The 17,693-nt window shown below is 41.0% G+C and overlaps 1 protein-coding gene and 1 long non-coding RNA gene across 9 annotated transcripts in view; one reads left to right on the top strand and one right to left on the bottom strand.

Annotated features, from left to right (window-relative positions):
- Positions 1–2,829, top strand: part of LOC141513583 (uncharacterized) — a 74,945-nt gene extending 72,116 nt beyond the window's left edge. Inside the window, exon 4 of the long non-coding RNA XR_012475827.1 lies at positions 421–2,829. This is a non-coding gene — a long non-coding RNA (uncharacterized LOC141513583). The remainder of the gene's footprint in view (positions 1–420) is intronic.
- The window catches only part of BCAS3 (BCAS3 microtubule associated cell migration factor), an 851,656-nt gene that overhangs the window by 52,079 nt on the left and 781,884 nt on the right, over positions 1–17,693 (bottom strand). The window lies entirely within an intron of this gene.

The raw sequence follows: 17,693 nt of genomic DNA, 5'->3' as shown, positions 1-17,693 counted from the left end.
ATAAAATTATTATCATCATGATGACAAGCTGTGCTAGTCCTCCCTTCTTTAATACAGCTAATCATTCTTCCATCTTCCATCGGTGAGTCCCTTTACTCTCTGGCCCTCAATCCCCCCCTTTATACCTTGACCACAGAATCACAGGTTTTTTCAGAATTAATAGGGAATTCAACAACTTTATAGTCCAACAAGAAGAATCTCTTCTTTATCACATTTAACAAGGAAGTGGTCACAAAGCTTTTGCTTGAATACTTCTAAGAGAGAGAGAGCCCACTACATCCCAAAGCAGAGTATTCCCTATTTGTACAGCTCTAATTAGCAGGGAATTTTCCTTCTTTTTTTTTGCTTTTTAGAGTCAATATGAACAAATTGGATCTTCTATATAACAATCCTTTTTTGCTCTTTAATTATAAATTCTAGGGTGACCTCATTCATCTTCATGCTTATAGGAAGAAAGAGAAAGGTACAAGGAGTTCTACTATGTTGGAGATGAAACACATCCAATTTGGTGGAGGGTCATTCAAGATCCAACAGCCCAAGACAGGAAGATGCACTAGGCAATCAAATGTTGTTGCATCCATCCTCCTCCCCTGGTGTGGTATGTTCTTGCACTGAGCCATGAAGTCTCTGCAGACTTCCAGACAGAGACAAGGAAATCTTTGATGTCCTTATCCTAGCCCAAAGCTGATGAGAATCTCACCATTCCTTGCTGAGAATGAATGGAAACCAAGGATCTGAGTTAGTTCTAAGGAAGAAATGCCTCATAACCTGGATTATAAAACTCCAGAATAGGGAAGAAAGTCCAATTTCCTTCCCTGATCTTCTGTACTGAATTATTTTAGCTGGAAGCATAATTGAATGATCTCCTAACAAGCCCCTCCTGTTTCCATGGCCTGATAGTGGTTCTAAATGATCTATGCAATGGTATGAATGTAGCTGGTTGTGTTCAATATATATTGAATTGATGGAAAGTCAATAAAATAATAATAATAATAGCAATATATATTTACAGAATGTGTAATAAAGATGGCTTATTTTTATATAATGGTTTGCAATTTGCAAATTGCTTTCATCACATCAGCTCTGAGGCTGACAATAAAACATTCACTTAGGGTCACACAGCAAGTAAGTGACAGGACCCAGGGCTCAAGCATAGGTCTGCCAACACCAAGTTCAGTTCTCTTTCCACTATGACACCCTGTAGATTTTAAGGCACAGGGATAATTGGTCATCCAGGTGTGTTTTCAAGAATTCTCCTGCAGGAAGTGATGTTTGGTTAGTTAGTGTCTGACCCTTTGTACCCTTCTTTCTCAGCTTCTATTCACTTCCACAGCTAGTAACTCAATTCATGCCCTTATCACCTCTTGCCTGGATTATTAAAATAGTCTCCAATCAACTTCCCTGCCCTCAATATTTCTCCTCTCTAATTCATCCTCCATCCAGCTACTAAAGCATAGGTATCTCTTCATATTACATCATTTCCCTATTCAAGAATCTGTTTGATTTTAAAATGTTAAGAAGATGCCTCCAGTTTACTTTTCTAGGTTTATTGAACATTATTCTACTTTGATCACTGTAATGATTAATCCTCTTTCCCTCCCTAAATCATGTCCTATTTACTTTATCTATTCACACTTAGATCCTATAGTATCAGGTCTGTATCTGTATCCCAATCCAAGGTGAGAATTGTATTATTTATTGATAGTATCTCATTCAGTCCTCTGCCACCTTGATGTCTCTTGTCTGTCTCCTATCCAGGGGTCTTGGGCACTCCTACGTTTTCCCCCCTCAGCAATGGGATTTTCATAGGGATACTGGCTAAATGATAACAACTTAATATTCCCTCTTTTTTTTGAGGGGCAGAGGTTTATTACATTTTAAGAGAGATCAAAGCCTTTGGCTTATCTGAGGGTTGAAGGTTAGTATTAACCTTCATTGTTGCCACTCATTTTTGGGAGATCCAATATATATTTGTACCACAGCAGTCCACTGTAAGCCCAAGCTGGGGCTCCTCAAAGATACATTTATTGGTATATCCCCTTTCTTTTCTCTGATGGAGCCCTGATTCTAGACATTATAGGTCTTTAATGAATTTAGAGAGGGCTAGTTTCTGCTTCTGCTAAAAAAAAGGCATCTATTTGGGTAGAAATTCTGGCTATGGACTAAAGACCCTTGTGATTGCTCTCTACTGGCTTGGTCTCTTTGACTTGTTATTTTCCAGTTCCCCATCTCACTGTATTGATCTATCATTCCTCTGCCACCATTATGGCTCATATTACATATGGCTCACTTCTTCATCCCTATTTGTGGTGTCCACACTGAGAGCAGACTGGAATACTGGAAAGAATGCTGAACTCAGAGTCAGAGGACCTATGTTTGAACATTGCCTCTGTTTGGAGGGTTTAGAGGTCATCTAGTCCAGTCCTCTCATTGTAAAAACTGAGAATGAAAGGGTTAAAAGATTGGAATTGAAAAGAAGTACTTTGACTCCAAATTCAATATCCATGACCTTAGACAAGTCATCTTACCAATGTGGGACCCAATTTCCTAAGGCATTGAAGTAGAAGTCCAGTATATTTCCATTCCAATTCTAGATCAATAACAAAGAAGATGACTCATACTTATAGACAACATCTATGATGCAAGCAATCAAGAAGTGAGGTGGCTGCAGTTGCCCGCTCTTGGTCCCAGGAAATCCTCTTAGCAAGGGATGAACAGTACTCTTCCCCATTTTCCCATCTACTTAGACCCTGCCCATGGGCAATTACTATCTACTCTATCACTATGGAAGGACTGACTAGGTGCTCCCTGAAGAGAGTGGGGTAGGGAATCTCTTGGTCATTTTTTGACCAGGCTATGTTGTAAACTCATTTTTTAAAAGAAGTTTTAATTCTTATTTTAAATAACAAAAAAGAGAAAATTTCCATGCAAATAGCAGAGAATAAAAATGAAGATTCTATATGAAATTGTGACCCTCCATTTCATATTGATTACTTTTTTAAAAAAATATATCAATTGGGGAATGGCTGAAAAAATGTTAGTATTTCATTGTTATGGCATACAATTATGCTATAAGAAATGATGAAAAGATGATTTCAGAAAAACCTGGAAAGACTAACATGAAATGATTCAAAGTGAAATAAGCAGAACCAGGAAAACATGATACACAGTAACAGCAATATTGTACAATGAACTAAGTGAATAATTTATTTATTCCCACAAAACAATGATCTAAGACAATCCCAAAGAACTCATATATTTTATATGATTTCATATGATAACCTATATCAGATTGCTTACTGTCTCAGAGAGAAGCGGAAGGAAAGGAGAGAACTTGGAACTCAATATTTAGAAAATGTTAAAAATTATTTTTATATGTAACTGGGATAAAATAAAGCTTTTTAAAAAATACATAAAGTCTCCATGTTATTTTCAAAACTGTTCTGATTGTTGAGCTTCTTTCTCTTTCTCTCTATAAATTAAAAAAAAAGTTATGATGGCCCTCTTTCTTTTGGCATCAATATTGCTGACCTCCCTCTTCCTATAAATACTTCCCCAATTAAAAACTGAAAGGGAAAGAGAAGTCTTTATAATATATAAATATGATCAAGGAAAATGAATCTACATGGTGGCCATATCTAAAAAATGCATGGCTCTTTTCTGCACCTAATGTCAATCACCTATCTATCAGGATATGGGTAACATGCTTTACCCTAGGTCCTTTGGAGGCATGGGTGGTCATTGCTGAAACATCCCCTGAATACTTGAAAAGCAACAAAAAAAAACTCCAAGGTTTGCTATACAACTCCAAGCCTTGGCTTTTAGTTGGAACAGCACCCAAAACCTAATGACAAATGGCTCCTCATTGCCCATTCGTATTTTTCACACCACAGTGCTGTCAGTTCCTGGTGGTGTGCTGTGGTCCAGCTACATACCTAGAGATTTAAATTCCTCGATGAAAACAAAAGAGAATACCCAACCCAAATAACTTTCAGACATCACACTGGGCTGCTCAATCTTGGGTTGGATCCAAACAATGCTGAAACCATTTTCATCCCATTCAAGTCTTGTTATCCATAAAACATCCCTGAACACAAACACTTCTGTGTCCCATTATGGGTTTCTAACTTAAACATTCTGTATATCTCAGGGAATGGCAATTAACCTCTTGGTGGCTCAATGTAAGCTCTGAATAGGTCATATGAGACCCACTTCTAAGGACCTGATTTTGGAAACTCGGTCCCATTAAGAGGCAGGGAGATGATCATTGGGCAATCTTAATTTGGGATTTGTGATAGGTGGGGTGGTGGGGGTAGCAATGGCAATTCTGGTTAATTGTAGCTGGCTTCCTGGTAGTGGATTTGAATGAATAGATTTCACTTTTTGATCCAGTTCCTGTCAGGCATAGAAGTGAGACAATGTGTCTTAGAGGATTGGACTCAGACTGAGAAAGATCTGGGTTCAAGTCCCAGCTTCACGATTTACAACCTGTATCACTTTGGGAAAGTCTTTTAATCTCTTTGGCAACTGCCTTTGGCCTCTGTTTCTTCATTTTTAAAATAAATAATGCTCTCCAGGTCCCATGCAGTTCTAGATTTATGATTCTAACATCCTTCTAGCTTTTAATCAACCATCCCCTGAGGAATCTTAAAAGAAATGGTTATTAAAAGGAACATACTTTGACAGGCATGGTATCACAGGGAAAGAGTTATATTTGGAGGGTTTGGGTTCACATTCTGGCTCTGCTCCTTATTAGCTGTGAGACCTTGGCTAAGTGAACCCCATAGTAGAATGATTAGACAGACTCAAAGCTTCCTTTCAGTACTATATGCATGAAAGCATCTGCGTTTAGCTGTCAGAATCACAGGAATTCTTCTGACTGAGGTAAATTCAGTTGGAGGGGAGTAGGATGGTTTAGAAAACACATGCCAGTCAGGTCCACTGTTTAGCAATGTTACAATTTGAATTCAACTATCACTCTAATTCCCTAAAAAAATGGAGAAAGGACTAATGGTGTTCAAAGGATCTCTCTCTCTCTCTCTCTCTCTCTCTCTCTCTCTCTCTCTCTCTCTCTCTCTTTCTTTAGTTTTTGCAAAGCAGTGGAGTTAAGTGGCTTGCCCAAGGCCACACAGCTAGGTAATTATTAAGTGTCAGAGATCGGATTTGAACTCAGGTACTACTGACTCCAGGGCTAGTGCTCTATCCACTGTGCCACCTAGCTGCCCCTATTATCTCTTTTAATCCTCACAACAACCCTGGGAGGGAAGAGGTATTGTTATCCTCATTTTACAGTTGAGGAAAGGGAGGCAAACAGAAGTTCAATAATTTGTCCAGGGTCATATAGTTAGTAAGTGTTTGAGGCAGGATTTGAATGTTGGTCTTCCTGATTCCAGCACTCCAACCATGCACCACTTAGCTGCCTCTTGGAGACAGATATTGGGAGAGGGAAGCTTTATTGATGGGACTCTTTGCTTGGAAGCCTGGGCTTTGATTAAGGTGCAAGAGGCTGTTAGTTGTACTACATGACCCAGGTGTCACAGGAGGATTGTGAGGATGTCCTTGACTGCTGGTATTCTACAAAAAAGTCCTACTTCCCCACCTCCAGGAATGGCTCTGTCAGCTGTGTATTTAGCTCTGCCAACCCTCCTTCTTATGGTTCTGTGGTTGGAAGAGTTTAAAAAATGTTAGGGTCATGCAATGCTGGCTTAGGAGTTAAGCAATTAGAGCCTTGGACCAAAGAAGAATGTAGCCACTGAACAGATACTTTACACATCTCTTTGTTAACCAATCTTTTTCTAAGAATGAATTTGAGGGCAAGCTTCTTTAACTGAAAACAAAGTTTCATGGATTTTTCATAACTGAAGTGCTTAAACAACTCCAGACTTGGGTCATTCACTATCACAGAATCATTGATTTAAAGATGAAAGGAATTTAGCTTTGAGATCATTAAGTCCAACCTCTTGCTTTACAGATGAGGAAACTGAAAGTTAAATGAATTGTTCAAGAAGGTCATAATCATATTTTCTAACCATTTATACATGTTCACTCTGTGTATATACACAAATATATGTGAGTATGTCTATATATATATATATATATATATATATATATATATATATATATATATATATATACATACATGAATGAAAAAGTGTGGTCAGAACTAGAACTCAGATGCTCTGCCTTCTAATCCAGTGTCTTTGCATAATATCATACCTGTCAGAGTACATACCTATGCTTGTTATATGAGCAGAACCATAACTATCATGGGCAAACTGAGCTTGGTTTCAGTATGCCAACAAGGGAGGAATGCTTTCTCTCCACAGTAAGTACTTTCTCCACGCTTCTGCTTCTATTCCTCAAGCAATGGCCAAACAACACTCTCCAGCTACCAACCCTGGGATCTCACCTCCATGGTATCATTTTCCCCTCAAGGAGGGATATACACTGCCTTGTTCCAATGAATCTGTTCCCCCAATCATATCTGCCCTAGGTATATATACAGTTGAATAGGTGGAAATAAGCCTTATTTTTATTTCATAAAGTCTGGGAAGGTAGAGGTTAACTAATTTATATATATCAAAGTGACTAAGACAAAAATCTATGAGCTCTAGTTTTTAGTTGGATATTTTCTACTAACTTTTACTCTGCCCCTAAAAGCACTGAGGTGAGAAATTTTGTTCTGTGAGTCTAATCTAAGCTGTTGCTTGATGGTTCTCACTAACTGAATCTAAAACTCTCATCCGCAATGGTTTTGCAGAATTAATAAGCTTCGGATGTGATGGTAAGGATAAAGGGAAAGGGGGAAGGGAAGGAGTAGGAGAGGAAGAATTGAGAGTGGGAGGTGAGGTGATAAGGCTAGCTCACAGCTGATGGATATTTCCAGCCAACTAAGTGTGTGTTTGGGTCAGGAGCTTTAGGGCAATCTCAACAATTGCTAGCCCCCGCAGGACAAACAGTCCTCAGAAGATCACACGTTGCCTCCTGAACAGTCTGATTGAGTAATCGGGTCCGAAAGAACACAGGGAAATGGAAGAATCAGAGGGGTTTTTGCAACACTTTTTTTTTTTAAACCCCAGGAATCAGATGTTGACCCAGGCTTACTGAAAAATGGGGTGTGGAGAGGATGAGACGGCTGTGAAGGAGAGAGAAATGAGGGTCTATGTATTTTTTAAAAAGGCTCAGGACAGCCTTCCCATAGAAGGACCTCTAAGGATTTTCCATGGGACACTGAAAAAATCATTTGCTTATTGCCGCCAGGGAAAACATCTTCTGTCTTGAAAATGGAAAAGGCATTAACTAACTCAGGGGGAGGAATGAAACATGGATCATACAAAGCCCATGTCTGCTGCCATATACACTGGTGACTGGCCGGCTGGTACACTTGGGATTGGCCCTTCTCTTTCTAGGCTGGTTTTGGTCTGACTCACGGCTCCATAAGCCCTTACAACTGCAGACTTCCACTTCCAACCAAAACCAGAGCCACATCTGCAAATCGGATTGAAACTCTCCCCCACCACCACCCCAGCCTTTCCACTCCCCCCAAAGAAATGATTAAAAAGTTAAAGAAACACTTCCATATGGAAGAATCCGAGCCCAACAGGTCACCACAAAGATACTTCAAACACAATAAAACAGGAAGAGCTAAAAAAAGCAGAGAAACTCACAGAACCCACACAACCTTTTACACAGAAAAAAATGTCACCCTGGGTAGTTTTGCACAGTTCAGAAAGCTGTTTGGCAGCAGAATATGTCCTTAATCTGCTCAATTTGCTTATTATAGTAAAGGGTTGGAAGAATTTGAGGGCCAGGGCCAAAAATACTGCAATAATCTTTTCTCTTCCAAAAGTAAACTCACTTCAAGTGAATTAACTTCTTTGACTGAAATATTTCAAAGTCAAAAGTGCCCCCCACGCAAAGCCCCAAGAACAGTTACAAGGAAAGACTCTGCTTTCAAAGTAGGGGCCTCTCTACCAGGATAGAGACTCATCATTCATTCAACAAGTACACATTTATCCAGTAAGCACCTAGTGAGGGGCAAGGCCTATTGCCAGGGACAAGAACTGGAAGTAGGAATTCTGAACCTAGGACAAGTGACACAAAAAGGGTCTTCTGTGAGTGGCAGATGATAGAGACCTGGGGATTAGATGGGTGAAGTAGAGTGTGGAAAGGGAGGAGCTTGATTCTCACTAACTATGCCTTATGGACTGCAAAGGCTATCAATGCCTCTAAATGTGGTGTTCCGGGCCCCAGTTGGCCCATCCTAGTTATGGCTTTGTTAAGGGGATTAGGGGTGGGTGAGTAGGGGAGGCAAAGACACAAACGTATAGTTTGCTGCAGATACTTCAGTTCCACATGTAAAAATATTTCATCATATCCGAGTAGCTGGCATAGACTATCTCTGACTGCGAACTATGATACATTGAAAGGCATTGCTAATTAAGACTGCAGTTTCCTCTAACCACTTCTAACCTGAGGGAGATAAGTCTGAGTTGCCAAGCAGGGGCAGGAAAGAGTCCAAGATGACCCCTGAAGGAATACAACACTGCAAACCCCTGCCAGTCAGCAGAGGCATGCTGGAAACAGTCTCCCGTCTTTAGAAGGTAATATACAACACAGGCAACCTCCTCTCTTAATCCCACTTCACTCGGAGTCTGGCAAATCAAAGGGCCGCAGGGAAGGCTTGTCAGGATGTTGGCAGAAGGATGACTGTAAGCACTTTGATGCTCCAAGGGGCAGACCTAGGGCTGGGGGCACCTGGCACAGCTCAGCCCCAGGTCCTGGAAACTGGGCTGCCTTTTGTGGAGGCCTCATGTGGGACCCCTGCTAATGGTTTGTTTACTGCAGGAAGACCTTGCAATTACCTTGGAAAGCTGAGTGTGGCACACCCTTGACAACTTGTCTAACCAAACACGGAATGCTCTCTCCAGCAATGAGTCCCAAAAGAAATAGGAAATAGAAAGTGTCTTCACATGGTGATGCCACTAGAAGTCTACTCTTCTCTGTTCTCTTAAGAAGCGAGGTAGTAGCAAATCAACCTTGGGGTCATCAGGCTTGGCACTGCTACTGTGCCTTGCTAGGCAAGGTTAGCCAAGTCCATCAGCCTCTCTGGGCCTCAGGGATACAATGGGCAAAATGAAGTGTTTCGATCTACTTACCCTACCAAAGGGGAGCTAGTAGTAAATTTTTTAAAAAGAAAAAAAAGGAAAGAAAAAGGAAGAAAATCTTTCCAAGCTGAAAAGGAAATGATAGCTCTGAAAGTTTGAGAGTTGCTTAATATAAAGGGCTCAGTCATCCTTTCATTAGTCCACCCCAGCTTTGCCACTAATTTGCGGGGTGGCTCTGGGGGCAGTTACTATAACCCTCTGGACTTCTCCTTCCTCTTCTGTACAATGAAGTGGGAACTAGAATAGATGGTCTCTAAGATTCCTTCTGACTCCAAATGTCTGGGAATGCTCTAGGCTCCTTAATCCAAAGCCTAATCATGAGGTTACTAATGATGAAAAGCCAATCCAGGTCCATGCCAGGTTTGAAGATGGGTTTCTGGAGAGCACAATATCCAACTGTTATGGAGAAGCCTGGGGCTCTCTGCTGGCTGCCTACCTTGCCTTGGAGGGAGATGTTGGTAAAGGCCAACAAAGATAATAAGAGGGAAACATGGAGGAATCCGGACTGTCTGCTTATTGATATTCAATATCCAAAAGCTGAAGGCCAGACTGAGGTGCAAAAAAGCTTAATAGTATTTGTAGTTGGAATTAAAACTTTCAAAGCCAAGGTTGTAGGCAGGGGTAACATATGCAATGGCATCTGGGGCTGCAATCAGCAAAGGCTTTCAAGCCTTGCCAAAGCAAACAGGCAAATAACGAATCCACTTTACAGATCATCAATCTGGCCCCCAACTTGCCAAGGTAAATAGTACAAGGCTGCAGTTTGCTTTGCAAACCAGGGAGCTGGGAGTTCAGCGAGGTCCACATCCAGGGCAGCAAGGCTTGGGCAAGGCCTCTGGAAGGGGAAGTCCAATAGCAGAAATTCTGAACAAGAATGTTAAAGAACAAAAAATAAAAGAAAAAAATGACGGAGGCCTGGAGGAAAATCAGAAGACATTTTATAGGGTAGAAGAAGGCCAGGAAGGGGAATTAAAAAGGAGGCTTAGGATGTGTGACAGAATTCAGGGGATGGGCAAAAATGACTCTCCTTCAGACCCTGCAACCTATGACTGACTCTGGCTGGGCCAAGCTAGGTTTCATTTTAGATCTTGATATGATCCGATCCTGGTCATGGTTGAGTTTATGGTTTATTAGTCTATTTTTTTTTAAGGTTTTTGCAAGGCAAATGGGGTTAAATGGCTTGCCCAAGGCCAAACAGCGAGGTAATTATTAAGTGTCTGAGGCCAGATTTGAACTCAGGTACTCCTGACTCCAGAGCTGGTGCTTTATCCACTGCACCACCTAGCCTCCCCTGTAGTCTGTTTTTAAAGAGAAAATAGAAGGCATCAAATAGCTTTTCCCTCCTCCTCCTCCTCTTTTGTTCTAATATAAGAGCATTAATTCATGTTCCTTTCCCTGCTCTTAGTCAGTTCTTACAAAGTCCTTGGCAGTGTGGTTCCATGGTGAATGTGCTGGAATTGAAAGCAGAGAATCTAGGTTTTAATCCTGATCTGCTACTTACTATTTGCATGACTATGGGTATGTCACTTCCTCTCAGGGCCTCAGCTTTCTCCTAGACAGAGGAAAATCTGTTAGGAATAACCCAGCTGGAAGGGTATATGGGAGTGGTAGCTATACCCAGGTCACCACTAAGGATAAAGACCAACTGACCAGCTTTGGCTGGAAGGATGGTTTTAGCTCAGGGAAGTGGAAAGAGAACTGCTTTTAAGAGTAAGAGAACCTCAGCAGCACATAGGAGGAGCTCAAGAAATGTATGCTAATGAAGTGATGAGGATGAACCGAAAGACACAGAAATCAATATGAATCCTTATTTTCACACACACACACACACACACACAAAATAGACACATAGATCACACACACACACACACACACACACACATACACACACACACACACACACACACACCCTTGCAGGGCAATGAATCCTACCCTTACCTGAATTAGAATTCCCTTTACACTTCATCTTGACAAATGGGCAGCAAGTTATTGCTTAAAGACCTGTAGCAAGGGAGACTCCACTGTCTACTAAAGTAGCCCATTTCAATTATGGGTAATTCTGAAGTTTTCTCTGAGATCAGCAGATGTCCCCTAATATGTACCCATTGTTCCAAGATGAACAAATCTATCTTTCTTCCGTGAGACAGACCTTCAAATATTTAAAGAGAAAACAGAAACCCTCAAATTTTGTGTCTGAAACTCTTCCCGCCAAAGTCTTTTCTTCTACAGGTTACACATCGTTAGTACTTTTGGCTGATCCTAACATAGTGTGACTTTGAGATTCTCCACCATTCTGATCATCATCCCTTATGCTAGAGATTCTTAGCCTTTTTTATGTCATGGACCTGTCCCCCCTTTCATCCCCCCCGCTAAGTCTCAGCAAACCTCAGAATAATGTTTTTAAATAATTGAAGGAAAAGTTAGATTTAAGTTAGAGACTACGAAGGTATAATTTTTTTCCCATCTAAGTTCAAGAACTCCCTGAAATCCATCCACAGACCCCTCAAGGAAGTCTGTGTGTCCCAATTTAAGAACCTCTATTGTTCTAAATGTTCTTCAGTTTGTCAACATCCTTCTTAAAATATGGCAAAGAACAAAAAACTTGAGATAGGTTCTGAACAAAGTACTGTCATCTTCCTAGTCCTGGAGATTATGCTTAATAATCTAAGACTGAATTTGCCTTTTTCAGCTACAATATCAATCTTACTTGGTTTCCAGATCTCTTTTAGAATTTTCTTGAAAATGACAACAATAAACAACAAAATACCAAGATGAGGGAGGAATCTTCATTTCTTTTTCAGACTGAACAAAAATCTCTCTTCAGTTATCTCTGGGGAAATAAAGAGGAAAACTTCTGAGGGAAGACCTAGTATCTTCTTCCTCCAAAATTTTAATTCAAGAGTTGCACATAGGCATGTCCAAGGTAGTCTAGCTTGACCAATTCATTTGCTCAGGGTACAGGTAAAACACTAAGATTTCTGAATTAATTTATTTCTCTAACCATCTGCCTCCCCAGGTAAAGGGTGCTAAGATAGATGATGTAGTGATGTCTTTTCATGTATCTAATTATAGCTTTCCTCCAAGGTAGCAGGGGAAGTAATGGGGAGGGGGGCTTTTTTAGTGCCAGGAGAATGTCTCTAGGATACAGGAGGGGAGGGATTAATTGGAGTGGGCTGATTTTGGACATAGTAGGAGACTGACAAACAGCTGGAAGGGTTCTGTTGAGTCAGATCATCTATATGTTATTCATTTGTTTCATACAGGAATTCTAGATGGGATAAAAGTTAAATAGGAGGAGGAAATGGTACAGAATCATACCTGTGAAATTGTATGCAGTTTTCAGTGGTCCTAAACTGCTCAATGCTACAAAAGTCTTTCTGTTTTACTCCAATATTCTCCTGATACTGATATATAGCTATGAATTATGGTATCTCATAAAACTTTGAAGAATGAAAATGACAAGAATTTAGGAAAAATATTAAAGACTTAACTGTAGCAATTCTTTTGTTGTATTGGACTCTGGTTTGCCTTTTCCTTGTCCAGCTCATTTTACAGAAGAGGAAACTGAGGCAAACAGGGTGAAGTGACTTGCCCAGATTCACATAGCTAGTAAATATCTGAGACTACATTTGAACTCATGAGGATGAGCATTCCTTATTCTAAGCCAAGTGTTCTATCTACTATGTGATGTAGCTGCCCCCTTGCACTGATGCAAAAGGGAACAAATAGAATCAAGGGAATACAATCAATGATATAAAAGAAAGTAACATTAAAATGCACTCAAACTCAGATGAATTTCTGTGATCAATCTCAGAGCACAGATGGAACACATTTTCTTTTCTTAAAAGAGAGTTCAAGGACTATGGGTGCAAAATGTTGTATATATTTGCATATATGGTTGCTTGCTCATAGTCAAAATATTTATGTTGAGTTCAAGATCTGAACTCAGGTCTTCCTGAGTCTATAACCAACTCTCTATCCATTAGGTCAACACTGATTCTCAGAGATCAGAAACACCTTCTTCCATATTGTTTGATGAATACTCATAGATGAATAGATGAATATTGTTTAGTTATTTTTCCAATTGATTGATAAATATTTTTATTTTTTCCTTAGTTCTGTGATTTCACTTTTGTGGGAATTCCCCCGCTCCCCATTAATTTAGATTAGCAACTGCCTGGAATGCTGAAAGTAGCCTGTGTCAGAGGAGGGCTTGAATCCACACACTTTCTCCTCTTGCATTGTTTCTTATAAGTATTCCTGTTTTAATCTGTCTCCCAAGCTCTAGTTAGTACATACTTCACAGAAACATAGAATTTCAGAGTTGCAGTCAATTTCAGCGGCTATCTAGTCCACAAGTTTCTCCATTACAATACCTAACAAAGATCATTCGGCAAATCCTATTTAATTATAAGCTCTGTTGAGGTTGGATGTCCTCTTGATGTCCCTCCTTTGCCCAATCAGCAGCCAATACAATGCCATGCACATGATTGGCACTTAACAAAGTTCGCTATTAAACTGAATGAAAGTTGACAGTAACTTAAGGGAAAAACATCAGTAGTCCTGTGAAAAGGGGGGGAGAGGGAAGAAAAGTAAAATCAGAGAAGTGGCAAGTCTCATGTCACAATTAAAGTTTTTGAATAAAGAGGCTTCTTTCTCTCTTCTGGAGCCTTTAAGATTGACATGGGTTTGGAAGGAATCTCACCTTCAGTTTCTTATTAATTAGCACCTTAATTCTTCAAATGGTACCCACTTTAGCAGGAAGTGGCTGAAAGCCTTGAAGAACAAGAATTGGCCTGAGCTATCCCAGCTTAGAGAATAAGAGTATTATAGGGGGTGTATTTCAGTTCCATTCAGTTCCATCTCTTCCAAGAGAGATAGACATGAGTACCTATGGAGAGGTAAAAGAAACCAAAAGTTGAGAGCAAGATAGACAGTTCCTCAGAAGAGATGGCACTAGAAAGCTGAAAAAGGCATCCTTCCAAAAATGAGTTAGTGACTCTCCCTGCAGAATACTGTTTGGGGGATTATTACCCTTGAAGGCTGAGGAATGAAATAGGAATCTTTCATGGAATTAACCTTGCCCCTGGGTTCTCAAAGGCTCAGGACTTCTAGAGGAATCAGAAGGAGAACACTTGCTCCATCATCTGGGAAACAAGACCCAGTAAGGTTAAAGTGATTTGATTGAAGCCACACACAGAGTCAGTAGGCAGGAATGGTGCTGAAAAGGCAGGGATCTAGCCACTGCAAAGAATGGGTGGGGGGGGAGACTGAGCTGGTGTAGAAGGAAAGTTGGAGGTGTGGGAGTTGGGACTGTGCTCAAGGGGCAGGGAGGCTGAGAAGTGGAGAAGGCAGAAGAAAAGACAGAATAGGAGGGAGGTGTTTCTGCTGCTGGTTAGGGGAGGTGGTGATGTGGCACAAGTTGCCCTTTTTGGTGCCCCTGTCTTGTCTCTGGCCCAGTTTGAGGCCACAGAATGGAGTGGCCATTACATTGTGTAGGCTGGGACCCTCTGAAGATTATAGCTGAGGCCTGGGCACAAGAAGTGGGGGACTCAAAACCTTCTGGCCTTTTCCAAGGCCAACAACCACAGGCAGCCTTAGCTGGCATGGCCCATGAAGCCAGCCTGGATCTTAGCCTGCTGTTCCCTGCCCAGTAACCGCACTTGTTCCTCACACAAGGATTTTATTTCCTTTGCTTTTGGGCTCCCTTTCTGAACAGGCTACCAACCAAGATCTGATGTGTTAAAGAGACAAACTAGATGTTGCTTCCGGGGTGTGTGAGAATTTGGCCAAGTTAATAAGCAGACCTTGAGAAGAGACCTGGGAGTACAGAAAGGAGAGGAGGTAATAAGAGGAGAAAATCATTAGCTTCAGAACCAAGATGGGTCCCTGTGAGGGCCCAAACACTTAATCATTTCCTACCTTTCAGTTGGTAACTGTAAACTCTATAATGAATGTGACCAGAAAGAGCCCCATCCTGCCAAGTGAGGAAGCTGCTCCCAGCTGAAGGAGTAGCTGGGGCCAGGGACTCTGAGCATAGTGTACCCCTCATCTGGAAAACCCCAAATTGCCTCTCAATCCATCTATCAGTTAACTAGTTGAGCACGGTTCTTTGTTTAAAATGGTGATTTCCTAATAGACTCCTCTTGGAAAGGAAGATGGAAAAGAGAAATCTCAATGTGTGATGGGGGCATTCTCTCTGTACTCTGGGTCTCCCCCCATTATGCTTATTGGGTATTTTTTACTCACATAATTTCCTTATTCCAAAGTTATAATGATAGCTTCTGGACCTGAAAAAAACCGAGCTGTCTGGCTGCCCCTCCCACTACCCTGGCTTATTCTCAAAGAACATCTCCCATACAAAGAAGCTCCTAAGGCCTGGACCAGAAATCCGGAGGGCTAGGCTACAACTCCCTGCACCCTTAGACTGCGGCTACTCCACCCTTCTCACTGGAGGTCGGGACCCACACACCACACCAAAGTGACATATGGGGCAGATTAGCCCAAAATGAGGAAGAATGGACTTGTCAGATCAAATGGCTAAAACACACAATGACATATGGAGAGGGCTGGTTTAGTTGTAAACAAATACAAAACAAAAAAAGGGGGGGGTTGGGGTGGAGACAAATAAACAAGCAAAAAAAAAAACCACCTAAAATTCAAGCACTCAATTAATAACCAATAAAGCAGTCACATGTCCAACCAGAGCTGCCGGTAATTGCTGGGCACTCCCAAGTTGTTTCATTTGTCAGTTCGAGATCCAGATGTATGGTACAATAAAGTCAACCAGTACTAACTGAGGACTTACTACACACTTCAAACTGGTCCATACCAGGTCTATACTAGGAGGAAACTATGCAGTTGTGAGTTCTCTCCTTATTACTAGACTGAAAGCTTTAGGGTAAGGGTGGTCTTCAGCAATTTATGAAAGCATAGATTTCAGGCTAAGGAGGGAGTTCAGACCTTATTGAAATCACTCTCCTCATTTTATTGTTGAAGAAATCAGAGACTTGCTCAGTAAGCATCAGAACTAGGCTCCAAAGTAAGGCACTCGACTTCCAGTCTAAGCTCCCTTCTAACCTTCCTCTTTCTGTCATTCTTCTGTATTTATTTTCAATTCAACAAACATTTATTAAATTTCTAGGTGCAGCTAGGTGGCGCAGTGGACAAAGCACAGGCCCTGGAGTCAGGAGTACCTGGTTCAAATCTGGTCTCAGACACTTAATAATTACCTAGCCGTGTGGCCTTGGGCAAGCCACTAAACCCCATTTGCCTTACAAAAACCTTAAGAAAAATTTCTATTACATGTTTGTAGCTAGATGTTGGGATGAGAAAGATGAAATAAGATACCCTCCCTCTCATAAAAGAGAAAATCAATACAATGATGATGTACACAAATAACTACAGTACAGAGTGGCCAAGTAGTTCAAAGGAATGGGCCAAACCAAGTAGAAAGAAATTGGAAGAGGGAGAGGTTGCTAAAAGATGAAGGTTTCATCTGGTACCTGGGATGTGTTTAGAAGGAAGAAAGAGGTGGAGGTAAGGGCAAAAAGATGATTGAAGACAAGAAGGCAATCGATAAGGAGAAGGGAACAAAGAAGTGCATACTGTGGGACATATGATATAATGGGAAGAACATGGGCTACGTATTCTGGGGATTTGGGTTCAAATTTAAAGCTCTTCCATTTACTATCCATATGACCCAGGGTAGGAGTAGATAAATTTTAGATCCTAAAATGCACAGAGGGTAAGTCAAAAGAATATTAAGAGTTAAAATTCTGGCCTTGCTGCTTCCTTGTGACATTAACTCTCTAGGTCTTTTCAAAGCATACAAAAGAAATCGAGTCCTTCTCACCTATTAAGAAGTAGGGCTCTGGTCTCTCAGAAGAGATGAAGAGATTACAACAGCTTCTAACCTCACAGGGGAAGATTCATCTTCTTCCAAGTAGAGGACCAGTCCACTGCTCCATTTTTCAATTCAGATAAATCGCCCAAAATCGCCTCTCCCCTAATTCCAAAGGTTGTGCCGGTATAGCTCTGAGAGCCAGCCAGTCCAGGGAGGACAAAGGTGCTGGCAACCCAGACAATCAGCACTGGTACTTTCTGTGATACCTCTGTTCCCACATGAACTTGCTCAGCAAGATTTATATCTGTGGTAGGAGGACTGCTGCACATTCTTTCGAAAACAGTTCTTTCTGGAAGCAAATAAGGAGATGATGCTATGGACTCAACTATCATGGAGCCTGACCTTGAGTCAACCTCTATTCTGACCCCTAACTAGTAATATTATGAAGACTTCCCCAGGCCAACTATGATCTCCTACCCAGCTCATTTCAATCCAACAGTTAATATATGGATCATATTACTGTAGATAGTGGGTGGTGTTTGGGGAGAAAATATGTACAGAAACAAATATATCCAGGATAATTTGAGGCGAGAGACAGAACCAACAACTTTGAGGGCAGAAGGAAATACATGAATCTGAGAAGGTGGGACAGAGATGAGTCTTGAAGAAAGTTAAGGATT

The sequence above is a fragment of the Macrotis lagotis genome, chromosome 2, assembly GCF_037893015.1.
Source record: "Macrotis lagotis isolate mMagLag1 chromosome 2, bilby.v1.9.chrom.fasta, whole genome shotgun sequence".
NCBI classification, from domain to species: Eukaryota; Metazoa; Chordata; class Mammalia; order Peramelemorphia; family Peramelidae; genus Macrotis; species Macrotis lagotis.
Note: the sequence above shows the minus strand (reverse complement) of the source record. Positions and strands in the feature narration are given on the sequence as shown.